General features: G+C 37.2%; 1 pseudogene; it reads left to right on the top strand.

The window, feature by feature from the left end:
• The first annotated feature begins 13,685 nt into the window (after window positions 1–13,685).
• LOC121139061 lies at window positions 13,686–13,821 on the top strand (annotated as a pseudogene).
• Window positions 13,822–14,124: the final 303 nt, after the last annotated feature.

The raw sequence follows: 14,124 nt of genomic DNA, 5'->3' as shown, positions 1-14,124 counted from the left end.
CCTGGAGGCAGGAGCCGATGCAGAAACCATAGAGGGGTTCTGCTTATAGGTTTGCTTCCCCTGACTTACTCAGACTGCTTTCTTATAGAACCCCAGTACCAGCAGCCCAAGGATGGCACCACCCACAATGGGATGAGCCTTCACTCATTGATCCCTAATTGAGAAAATGCCTTACAGCTGGATGATATGGAGGCATTTTCTCAACTGAGATTCCTTCCTCTTTGATGACTCTAGCTTGTGTCTTGTGTTGATGAAAAAAACAAAAACAAAAACCCAAAAACAAAACAGACAGTACAGATGCACCAGATACACAAAAGGCAAAGAAATGGTGCAACAGACGACCTCTAAAATGTGCTAAGTATCTTATCCCAACATAAGCTTTTCTCCAGCCTGACATAATCAGAATAAGAGGAGACAGCTAACATTTTGAACACATAAGAACCAGTTGACCTGATTTAAAGCTCTCATCAACAATTTCTCAAGAAACTGTTGGAGAATAAATGGTTCTAAATGAGGACAATAGCCAACAATGGGAATATGAAGGAAACAGGATTAACACAATTTCAAGGAGAATGCATTAGTGAAGGTTCAGAGTTCTCAGCATACTATGGAGGTCCATAAGCGTCCTCACAGGACAGAAATGGACACCCCAACTACAAAGCATCTCCATTGTCTCTTACCCTGAGGACAGGATGCCAGAGATTCCTGGTCACAGAGTCATTTATAGCTGCCATCCTTTGCAGTTTTTACTGCTCCCCAAAAGCTTTGCTGTCATGTCTACTGGACCTTTTCGTCACGTTAAAGGACTTGGACTCCAACAACTTCTCTTAATCTGGAAACTTTCTTCTGATAGGGTAATATTGTGATACTACCAAAGACAAAACTAAACTAAATTTAAGCTTTCTACTCATTGTCTCAAAACTAAGCATTTTACTGATTATGGATTATATAAGTGATAGGATTATAAAAAGATAAAAATGTAAAGTAGTGAATGACATAACAGCTAGAATGGTGGCATTCCATGATAGGATGGGAAGAACACAGTAAGAGGATATTTAGAAACCCTGTAAGACGACCAGTAACATTATTACTTAAGCTATATGGAAGATACATAATATGTATTATTCAAATGATCATACATTTTTCTTCATATTATAACACACAACCTATGACAAGTATCTTATGTTTTGCGAACAGAGATAGCGTTCAACTCTACTTCTCATATTTTAGGTGTACTATGGACTTCTATAGGGTTAAAATTCAACTTTGTAGGATCTCCATTAACCAGGCTTCAGATAAATACATTGAGTTGCAATATTTCAAATTTGCTGGAGGCTATGGTTGTTTTAAAATGATATGCAGAAAAACTTTACTTCTTTTTCAAATGTTGTGAGACTTTTTATGCCTATAAACAATGCAGTATTTTTATTTTAATTTATCAAGCTACTTTAAGCTTCAGAAGACAAAGCCTCCACTGGTAACTCTCAACCACATTTTCTTCAAAAGTCATTAATTGCTTCCTTAGACTCAGACATGTTCCAAATATTTTAATATTACCACTTTCCAAAGCTAGGGTCTGAAAGAGAGGGACCTTGAGACTGTGAGGGAACTTGTATTAAATTGGCAACTGATGAAATTGGAGGGACACACGAGAGGTTAGTAAATGATTAAGCCAAATATCAAAGGGCTAATGCAACCAGCAAAACAGTCAGAAAATGGAGTTCTAAGTGCTGATGAGAAAATCAGGACTTATTGGTCTGTTACTGAGTTCATTGAAGTTCAATAATTGGTAAATTTAGGAGAAAATTCTCATAAGATTTCAAAAGTTCTCAAAGGTTAGCCACTATAAATAATTTTCCAATTTCTCTGTTATTTAAATTGTCATCCTGTGCTGTACAGAGAAATACTACCTCTGTAGAAAAAACGCCTAATAATGGAATTTTTATTTCCCCATCTGGGGCAAGGATAACATAAGCAAAATGTTACATGGAAACAATTTATTCTAATTATGGGTGTTCATTGTGGACTTCTATCTTCAAAGGATATTGTTCAAAATATATTAATAGTAAAACTATTTGAAATATCATCTCAGTTCCTACAGATAAATTCTCTAATCAAATCTCATCAGGAAGGTGACAATACTTTATGCAAATGAAGGCAATATCTAATGTGTTTTACATTTCTACTAGAGTGTAAATCACTACTTCCGACTGACTTGTATCAAAGATGACCAAAAGCCTAAGTAGCTTCTTCCCTACCCACATTTGAAAATATGTCTGCATATATCTTTGAATTAAATACTTATTGTGAAAATAAAATAAAAACAAAACAAAACAATACAAAATTATACTCTGGATCACTCCCCCCACAATGCCCATATTCTTATTGAGCAGACAATGTGAGCTCCAGCTAATTTCAAGCCAAGAGAATACACTTTTCCTCCTTCTGCAACTAATTAGGCTTCATGCATATACTATTCACTTTGTTGGATTTTTTTGTGAGCCCTTCCTGAATTTCAAGGTAGCATCATATCAAAAATTGTTGAGTGCAAGAAATGGCTTTCTCAGCAGTTGCATGAATATGACCTTTAGTCTTCTTATGAGGTCAAAGGCATTTCCTGGGTGGACCTAAGTCCAGCGTCTGCTTGACTATACTTGGATGTGAAGGGAAATGGGTCTGTTGGCAACACTTTCATACTCTGTTATTGATAGTTTTCTTTCTGCTCAGTGTCTTTAGTTCCTGTGCTTACAACTGAGCACCATATGGACAGAAACATCTTTTGAATATGGTAGTGTTCGTTTAACCTGCCCAAGAGATAAAATAAATGGAAAATGTTGATGCAATTTTTACCTAGTTTCAATGAAAATTAAAGTAATTAAAGTGTGTTTACCTTCCTCCCTCCCATCTCAAAAGATAGCCTCTCACTCCCCATCATACTTCTGTGTTTATTGATAGTCTTCTTAATATTAGTATTTCACAAAGCTTTATCAATTGTACTAATGCTGTATATACTCATGAGCAGTTTGAATTTCATAAGACATGATTTTGAAGGTCATGTGTATCAGTATGTGTCATATGCTTCGTATCCTTTCAGTGTGTGAGTGTTTCACAAGTTCCATTTTCCTGTGGTGATTTTGCTCTCTTGTGCCTTTCACCAGCACAAACAATACTGGGTAAACATTTTTGCATGTGCTTCCTTGCTCACCCATATGACTTTAGAACATGTACCGAACACTGGCCATTGGCATGAGTATCTTCTTCTCCACTATTAGAAACTGACATTGTTTTTCACAGCATTTGTGTCAACATATATACTTTTAGTTCCATAAACTAAACCTTTTTTCTCAGTAGCCGCAGCATGTTTACTGTAAACCTTTGTAAACACTTTCCCCACCTCCCGGCAATCCAATAGTTAATCAACAGTATTTTGGGCTCTTATGTTCCTCAAACTATGATCTGTCTTGTGTAATCTTCATTTAATCATAATTTTAGAAAGTTGGCAATCTATCACGTATTGTTCTCTGACTATAATTTACCAATATTTCTTTGGCATAGTTAAGAATTTATCTCTTGAATCCCAGTGGCAAGTAAGAACATATTTATCATCTTTGCTACCAGCTCCATCCATAAACCCTTAGCTTCAACCTTGTGAACAGTGGTAGGAGGTTGGTGATACCTTAGTGGAACGATTTATCTGTCCATTCCTACCTTGTGTAGAAGGATGCAGACATACACTGGAGTATTAAATCAGGCATTTTCTTTGAAAGACTGAGAGATGGGCTATAAATAGGATTTCTGACAATTGCTGTAACCATGGAAACCATAAATATGAGTGTAGTTTCTTTTTAAATTGGAATTAGACATGTTGAAATACCATCTTGTTAAATTGAGCATTCATTAACTTTTCTAAAAAAATACACCCAAACTACGGGTGATGTTCCCAACCTAATGAAAGATACAAAAATTGCAATAGATATTTATAAAGCAGGCAGATAATGTGCTTTTTAGAAAAAATTCAAGAGAGACAAGGAAATGGAAAACCAAAATATTGACTGATTCATAAAATACTTTCCTTTCATAGTCAAATAAAAGAAAAAATAAAGTCTAAATTTGTTCAGCAAGTATATATTTTGCTTTATTTTTGAGACTGGATCTCACTATGTATCCCTGACTGGCATGGAATTCACTATGTAGACTAAACTGGCCTGGAACTCACAAAGATCCACTTGCCTTTGCCTTTCTAATGCGGACCTTAGAGGTGTTCACCACCATGCCCTGTCTCAGGAGATTGATTTCACATGTGACGAGGTCTCTGATTTTTTCACTACCACTGCTCATTACGTATATAACTTTAAATGAATTAAGTACATCCTAAGCTTCTGTTTTCTTACCAACAAAATAGGAAAACATTTTAAAGAGAGTACATCTTTTAGGGCTGTTGACATGAGTAGTGAAATTAGTACACACAAAATGCTTAGAGATTTCACTGATATTTAGCATTCAACACATTTGGTCATTGGGGGGGGTCACTTGGGAGCAAGGTGTGGGGCACAATGGTGGTTCATTCATCGTCAGCATTATGACTTAGCTCTCTGTTTCTTACTGTCTGAATAACAGAAAGAAAGTAGCACATATAAACTCATAGTTTGTCATCACTTTCAGACCTCTTGGTTTTCCATCTATTTAAGATTTCAACTTCAGCCGCATGTCTGAATCAGATCTGAAAGCCACATTGAACTTCTAATTCTGTCCCCTTTATAGGATGTCAGAACGTTTGTCCACTGTGCATCGCCAATTCTTTAATCTGTGCTCCACTTTCCCAGACCTTTATATCTTGTTCAGCCTCTGGGAATGGCATTATCTCTCTTTGCCTTTAGATATCACTGTAGAAGCTTTGTGTCTAACTGTTCTAAAAACTTAATATGTTCACGTGGGCTTCTTTGGTTTTGAATGCTATTATTGGGGCTGGGGTGATAAATATAGAAGCCCTATTTATTTTTCATGTGGAAGTCTTGAGTGCCTCAACCTTGTCACATTTGCCAGCAGTAGGCTTTTTGCAAAGCTTTCTTTCTGCTTTTATCAAACTCAGCTCTGGCTGGCATTGGAGCGTAATAGCCACTGGCTGAGCTCCTACACAAGCTTTCTGTAATCCTGTGGGCTCCTCTTCCTCAGCATACACATAATCACCCTGTCTCAGTGGGGTACTAGGCGAGATAAAAGGAAGGAGGAATAATCAGAACTGTGAAATAGGAAGACAGGAAGACGGCTACAAAGGAAGGTGTGAGGGAAGACTGGAACAATGAGACTGAATCAAGAAATCAACATTTATCTAGGATTCACTACGTGCCCCCCCCTGCCCCCGGCACAGTGATAGCTGCTTTCCATGTATGATTCTATTGCATCCTTAAAGACCAAATAGGAGGATCATTATCTTTATCTAGTGAATGATGAACTCTTGAGTACTACAGGTATCAAGCAAGCAATTTGGAATTGTGCAGTTATCCAGTGATGGGAATCTAAGTTTTCCAGTTCATAAGCTCCTTGTTCTACTTATCATTCACCTAGAAGAAGGATCCATGGGTATATTTTAATGTTGGGGCAGGATGTGAGTAAGACTAAGATAGGAAATATTCTTATTTTCTTTTTTCCTTCCCTTCTTCTTTCCTTCCTTCTTTTCTTTTCAGCAAGCTCTTCCAATATGTTTACAATTGTAACTTGTAAACAGTAATGTCTTTGCAATAATATTAGGAACACAAAGTCCCATAGTTGAGATGAACAAAAATATGAGTCTTCAAAACATTTCAAAAGGGGTATCAATATAATAGGAAAATGAAATATAACAGGGAAAGAATTATATTAAATATTGCTGAATTTTAGCATGAAAGCTTCATTATCAAGAAATTTGTGAATTTGTTCTGTATAAAAAATGGGCATTTTGTGGGTAGAGAAAAGTAACTCACACAGATATTTTATAAAGTTGTTTCTCATTTTGTTGGCAAGAAATTTTTAATAAATTCTTTGAACCCCAAAGCATTTGTTTTCACATAATTAATTGGTGACACCAAGTATTTATATTTATTTCTGTTCTAACTACAATTAAAGGAGAGGTGGAGAATTATCCTTTCTCATTAATTCTTTGTCAATCTCCGGAATACTTCAGTGAGCACTCATTGTGCACTTACTAGATGGAAAATTTCATAAGTATACATTGCAATATACACAAGTTGCAAAATTCAATATACTAGCCCTGAATATTATACTTCTAGCAATAAAACTTACTATATAATGTAGAAAATGCAAAGCTGAGTTCATAAAATTTGAACCGGGAATTGGCAGAAAACAGTGGTAGGTTGTAGATAGTACCGAGCAGAAAAGGAAGATATTATAGGAAGATAAAGGAAAATAAAATCCAACGCCAGGATTGCTGAAGCATGCTTTGAAGACACAAATGAGAAACCTTGTGGAAAAAGTGATTATGTGTTGAAGGTGTACCAAACTGCTGGATGTGCTGGCTTGAAAGTGTGATTGCAATAAGGGCTGTTCATAAGAACTAGAAATTTGAGGACAGTCTAGTATATACAGTCAGTTCATAGTGAGTCTGACCTCCACAATGAAAACTATTTTTAAAATACAAGAGTTGGGAGGTTGTTGTAGTGGTAGAGTATTTTCCTTTATTCTCAAGGCTCAGGGTTTAAAACCCATTGCTGTACAAAAGATGATCATTTCCCAGACATGTCGTCATTCTCCAAATGTAAACAGGTGATTGTTAATCTATTATATGTGATAGTTTTCATTTGCTATTCATGGAAAAATATGTCTCTATATTCCTAATTCTGTGACCCTTTCATACAGCTCCTCATGTTGTGGTGATCCCCAAAAACAAAACTATCTCATTGCCACTTCATAATTGTAATTTTGCTATTTTTATGAATAGTAATGTGAATATCTGATATACATGGTATCTGATATGGAACCCCCCTGGGGGTCACGATCCACATGTTGAGAACCACTGCTCTAAAGACCTGTTGTGAGCAATGGGTCAAACTGTTTGCTCCATGTGAGGAAGGCTGATAGCTAACCTGTCAGTCACATGACCCAGAATGCAGTTACTGAAGAACAGAGGCTGATTTCCTTACTCCTGACTGATGACTCTACAAGGAAATTAAACCAGGAGCCCCATAATACTCGTCCTGGATATTTCAGTTTGCTTTTCATTTTGATTCCATTTCTTGAATCTTCAAACTGATCCTTAAATGAGCAAAGGAACTCTGTGCCTGTGGCTGGAAGGCATTACTGTGCTATTCATTAATATTCCTTTGAGAAACACCGTCAGAGAGGCTTCTGAAACATAATTATACTCCAAGGAGACTCAATTATACTTTTTGAGAAATCCTAATGGGGAGAGGTTACTTTCCATATCAAACACAGCGATCAGCACCTGTTCAGAATTAAGGGTGAGACCTTCACTTTACAAATAAAAATGTCACTGTGTAGGGACAGTTAGTTATAGACAGACAACTTCGTTTGTCTCTTAGAAAGCGGAGGCTTGTGTGTCATTTGTACACATACTAGCAAAAAACTCCACCTTAGGGTGTGCAGAAGAGGAAAGACATTGTGACAAGAGAGTTCCAGCTGGGCTCTGTTTCATACAGTCCTTGGACTTTTACCACTTCATTGAGCTACCATTCCCCATCTGTACATGGGGGAATCTTACGTCACAGCACAGCTGTGAGGTTCAGATGGCTCCTATGTGAAAATGCTCTGAGAATTGTTCATGATAAGGAAACTGGAGTTTAATATTGCTGTGATTATAAGTGATTAACATGAACTATATGCACATCAGTGCTGAAGACAACTGAAAAAATGTAGAATTACAGCATGTTTAATCTCCATTTGATGGACAAACTGCTGAAGGCTGAATATCAAAAACAGAATGTCTGTCTGGGTGGTGGTGGTACACGCCTTTGATCCCAGTACTCTAGGCAGAACTCTGTGAGTTCAAGGTCAGCCTGATCTACGGAGTGAGTTCCAGGACACCTTGGGCTACACGGCGAAATCCTGTCTTGAAAAACAAAACAAAACAAACAAACAAAAAACCCAAGAAGGTTTAAAAACTGTGAATGAATTTCATTGTCTTATAGATACTTTACAATATAATTGTTAGAGGAATTAATTAGTTTGAGAAATGTGTTTCAGTTATTGAAATGAACTGTGCTCTATTGGGGGTTAGTATCACTCTTATATATTATATACGCTCATATTATATATACACCATGTATTCTACCAAGGTGAAGTGTCACACAGGCACCTGTGTGAGTTGTCAGGCCAACACATGTAAAAATAAACATCAGTTACATAGAAGTTCGTTTCATCCATCACTGAGTTAAACATGTAAATTATAGAAACCACAGTCTATGGACTTCCCATTTCTTCAAAGTAGGAAAATTGATAACAGGAAAGATAATTAAAATACTACACCATTTTGGGGTGCGGACTACTGTTTCCTGCTGCTGTATGTGATGGGAACAGTGATCCTTGAGTAGCTCCAATGTCATTCTCAAGAACCTCCCGTCCTTCAGTTCAGCTTTTACATGTTGCATTGACTCATTTTGAGCAACTGCTAAAACTTTTAAGCAAAATACCCACTTTCCATCAGAAATAACTGTGTATTAACTTCTTAGAACATAGGCCAAAACATCCTTCTTTGACTCTAGACAGACATTGTCAAAGTTTGTCATGTATATACAAGCATTGTTTTATATAGTATTGATATTGTTTTATAATTAATTTTATATTAATGCCAAAGGATATATACCATTTGAACAAGATCCACTTCATCTTAAATCTGCTGATTATTACCTGACTTATTAAGAACACATTCTCACTCTTCCTCTCTCCCCCTGCTCTGCTCTTACTCCCCACTCTTTCATCTCCTCCTCTCATGTCTCCCTCCCTCACTCTCTGCCGCTGTAATAAACTATGGCTAATGTAAAAAACACATACACACACATTCTCTTTTTATGTATTTTAAATTTTTACTCGTTTTACAAACCAACAATAGTTCCCCTTCCCTCCCCTCTTCTTTCTTCCCTCTTCCAAAATCCCCCATGCACTCCTCAGAGAGTTGACTCCTATGGGTAATCAACTAAGCTTGGCATAATGAGTTGAAGCAGGACCAAGTTCCTTGTCCCGCATCAAGGCAGAGCAAGATATCCCACCAAAGGGAATGTGCTCCAAAAAGCCAGTTCATGCACTGCACCAGGGATAAATCCTGGTACCACTGCTAGGGATCCTACAAACAGACCAAGCCACACAGCTTTCAACCACATTCAGAGGACATAGTCTAGTGCCATGCAGGCTCCCCACCTGTCAGTCCAGAGTCCTTGAACTCCCACTAGCTCAGGTCAGCTGAAGAACACATTCTGCTGAATAAAATAAATGCATTTTTAAGAATGCTTCCCCAGTTAGAGCAAAATTATTTGTTAAATTTCCTGCATGTCTATTTAAATGAGGATTATAATGCATTTGGAGTCAGTGTTGAATTTCCTTCCCCTTCTCAGCCTTCTGTAATTTCTTACTGTAGCTTGGGTGTCCTCACTGTCACTCTCTGCTGCAGTATTATCAGCAGCATGCAGTCAGTTATGTTGCAGAGGCAGCACCGCCATAGCTTCTGTATCTGGTGATTTCCTGATTTGTTCAGAAAGCACCAGAAGCATATGCTCTACTTTAGGGGTATTGTTTCTTTCTGTGTCTAAGAAATCCATGCACTATATGTCTAGCATGCATTTCTTTATTTGCTAACTATAGAGACTGCTACTGTTTATTCTTTTGCTCGTGTATGCATGTCACAGGCTATCAAATTATTGATGGAGAGTACTGAGCTCCCTGCATAACTGTGAGAATCCAGACACCCTTCAGGAATTTTTCTATTTCTTTCACCAGGATCACAGATTCAGAAAAAGAATCAAGAACTCCTTTGCTGATTGTGGGAGTCTTTATAGGTGATCACCACTTATTGTATTGGATTTTTCATGTTTACATAAAATCATCTCCTTACTTTGACTTGGATGAATGATAATGCAGGAGTGATATCCTTAGGAAGAGCTCTTTCTAATTTTATTTTGATTCAGTCTTACTACACAGCTTTTGGGATGGTAAGATAGAACTTACTAGGTAGATTAGACATGTCTTTAATTTGAAATTATCCTCCTGCTTCTATGTTTCTAATTCTGGTATTATAGATGTGTATAACTGTGCCTAGACCTTTATAACTCTTGAGACATAGGAAATTTTTCTGCACTGAATATTTATAACCCTTTCACTATTGAGTACTGTGTTTTCTTATTTAACAGACTTTTTCCTGACATCTTAGCCTAGTTCTTCAGGAAGAACTAAGAGAAATGTTTTGATAGGCATGCAGTTTATTTTGGGACTGATTCCAGAGAACTGGAATGTGGGCATGTATGGGTAGCATCCAAGAGGGAATTTCTGTATTGGTTATTCTGTGTGTTTTTATCCTGTTAGACCCCTGGAAGGTGTACGGAGGTGGAGAATGTCTCAGAATAAAATGTATAAAGGATGAATCTGTAGCATATGTGTGCTGGGCATGCTCCCTTAGGTATCTCAAGAATACTTCTATTCTCAAAATAGCTAGGAGCATCTCGAGAGAAACTAGTAAACCCCAGAATCCAGTCTTAAACTGCAGTCTCAAGTTCCTTCATCAGAAGTAGATATGAGCATCCCTCAGCAGTTTACTGCAGTGCCACACCTAGTGCAGTTCTATTGTTATTAATGTAGCTGGTATTATAATTGATTCGTTTCTAGAATACATCTTGGGTATCTAATTCCATTCTTTTAGTTTTCAAATGAGAAAATGGGGACTCAGAAAGGTCAGTTGAGTTTTAAAATCACACAGACATTCAGAGGAAGCCTATTTTTATCCTAAAGGGATTTCATGATCCTTTGTTTAAGCCCTGTCTGCCACAATTCACTGCCTTCAAAATATGCAAAAAGCACATGAAATCAGGTTCTATTTCAGTCACATAAGAATCTCAAATCCCATCACCCTCAGAGGTGAGACAGGCAGACTCAATATAACGCAGTGAATGCTTACAAGAAGTCTCTTTTTGGTAAAAATCACTCTTCATCATCATCTGTCGACTTTCAGATGTATGCCAGTCCCATTGTAACTAACTTTAACCAATACAATCAGAAGGGAGGCAATGTCTATGTCTTTTGGGTCACAGCATATGCTGTCTTAGTTTCTAATTATAGGGGATCCTATTTGAAATCATGGCATCTATGGACAATGAAACCTCACTCAACTAGTATCCTGCAGATGCTTTTATCTATGAGACCCTTCTCAATACACTGAGTATGTGGTATGGACAAGATACCAATCACTGTTTTTTTTCCAACCAATGATTGTTGGGGCCATTATACTCCCTTATCCATCCCTAACTCATTTGGAGAGAAAAGCAAATCATTCTATACTTGCTGAGTTTCCTATGTCTTTAACTGCTCTGGTGATCCCATTCATTTAAATCTAATTTTGTGATGATTGATGAATGTTGGAAAATTGCCTAGCAACTGATCCAGATAATCACAATGACTTTCCTCCCCATAGTATCCTGTATGCTGGATATTGCATGTGGACCTCCATCCTTAGGGGATACCATTAACTATGCAGTACCTATATTCCAAAATCCATCTTTGTGTTCATTCAGAAACCATTATTCTCACAAACATTCCCTAAATCTGTAGTCAGCTATGGTAGGGCTGATACAGTGAAATGCCCTAAATCTGTAGTCAGCTATGGTAGGGCTGATAAAGTGGAATGATCGTGAAAGACCATAGCCTTCTTTGACAGCTCAAACACTTCTTAATAGCATTGTCATAAGTCTTCCGGACTGTGTACTTGTGTAACACTCTTGCATGCCCCCTCCTTGCCTCATTCTTATTAGAGCTTAGAATGACTGCATTCTGAGAGCTAGCCCAGTTGCTCATTCCTTCACCATTTTTTCTTGCATGGCCATTTTTTCCTGATGTACTTTTTACCCCCAAATTGCCATTTGCTTTCAAAAAACTTTGATAACACGCTTCATGTCAAGATGAAGACTTACTCAAAATATAGACTCTTTCATGGTGTGTTTATGGAGTTATAAGATTTATTATCCTAGAATCATCCATTTCCACTACTTTATAAAGCCAAAAGGGATGTTTGGACACTGACCTGAAATTTCTCAAAATGTAGAGCAATAACTTCAGAATGAATTGTTATGCTTATTTTAAGTAGTCTCAGAACGGCTAAACTAAGTTGTCACGAATGTACCTCAAAATCCAAACTTTAAACTGGCTCTAATTTTTACTGTGTATTCTACAGAGCTGGTAATCAAGTTTACTCAGAATTAAAATCCAGCAGAAAGGACAGTAATCAAGATTATTCAACTGATGAAAGTAGTAGTTCAGTTTAAAACGCAGAACCTCTGATCCCAGGATCACCACCTTCTTTACTGTATTCCATCACAAGTGTCTTTAAGCTGAAGAAGTTCTCATCTTCATGGTACTTGATGAATTAAATGATGAGTACTTATTGGAAATGTGGCATGATAAATAAAAGACCTAGAGACTGATATTGGAGTTCAAGCTTCAAGATGAAGATCAGAGAAGTAAAGCTGCCAAGCCGGTAGATCTTACATCTACCCAGCTGAAATGGCAATCCTGTCCCCACAAATCCTCAGAGGCAAAAGATTCTCAGTTCTTGTTTCCTGGTCCTTTTACTCCTTTCTCTGTCCAGCCTTATCACTCCTGTCTTTACCTCCCTGGTGCTGGTATCTTTGTTTTGTTTTGTTGTTTCAAGGCAGGGTTTCTCTGTATTGTTTTGGAGGCTGTCCTGGAACTCGCTCACTCTGTAGACCTGGCTGGCCTCAAATGCACAGAGATCTGCCTGCCTCTGCTTCCCGAGTGCTGGGATTAAAAGCGTGTGATCCCAGATCCTAAGATCACCTTTATGTGAGTTGTTTCTTTTAGAACTGGACCAATTAATTTCATGTAGCCAATGAGGCCTTGAACTAACAAAGATTGATCTACATCTTAATCTTGAGTCCTGGTATGAAAGGTGTGTACCACCACTGCCTAGCTCTATGGTCACTGGGATTAAAGGTGTGTATGACCACTCTGCATGACCTCTATAGCTTGTGGCTGACTTTGCTTTCTGAATCCTCAAGCAAGCTTTAATAAATCATAAATAATATATTGCCACAGAGAAATATGCTTTATGTCATTGATACACATGACAACTGCTATTGCCTTGGAAAATCTGACAGAGATCTTTGGTCATTTTCACAGAACTTAATTAAAATGGTGGCTAACACTTAAACAACAATAGGAGAGAAATAAATGATCATACTTACTAGAGCTTTTTAAAAATGTGAAGGTAATAATAAATCTTATAGGTGTTGAAAATGACATCTGGAAGACTATTTTGGGATGGACTTTTGAGTGATTATTTGACATCTATTTTGAACATTGAAATAATGAAGTCATGGAAATTTTGGTCTAGTTATGTACAATTTGGTTACAAAATTTGATTTTTTAACAAATTGCTAGTCATTTCAATAAAGCAATTGATGTTTTAATTGGTGTAATTTAGTTACATTTATATGTCCTATCAAAAATAGAATGTAGTTTTGTATGAAAGGAAAGAAAAGAACGGTCAGTGTTCTCCTTGACAAGGATACAAGAAGTACTTGAGTCTAACAATATGCATATGATGAAGATACATATTGTCACCTACTTTTTGGCATTTATCCACTGTTTTTTTGTTTTTGTTTTGTTATTATTAAAAGGTGAAAAATATAATGTAATATAATGTAAAGGGAATTTTGACAATTGATGAAGTAGTTCATTAAAATAAAACACAGATGGAGGCCAGGGAGATGATCTAGTAAGTCAAGCGCTTTCTTTGAAAATATAAGGATTTGAGTTTAGTTCTCCAAGACACATGTCAAAAGTTGGATGTACTGTGCATTTATAATCTCAACACTGGGAGGCATAGACAGGAAAGTCCCTATGCTCACTGGCCAGCCATTCTATGAGATCAGTGAGCTATTGTTCAGCAAGTGA

This window comes from Mesocricetus auratus, unplaced genomic scaffold (assembly GCF_017639785.1).
Source record: "Mesocricetus auratus isolate SY011 unplaced genomic scaffold, BCM_Maur_2.0 Super-Scaffold_6730, whole genome shotgun sequence".
In the NCBI taxonomy this organism is placed as follows: domain Eukaryota; kingdom Metazoa; phylum Chordata; class Mammalia; order Rodentia; family Cricetidae; genus Mesocricetus; species Mesocricetus auratus.
The sequence above is the reverse complement of the archived record's forward strand: the minus strand, read 5'-3'. Positions and strand labels throughout refer to the sequence as shown.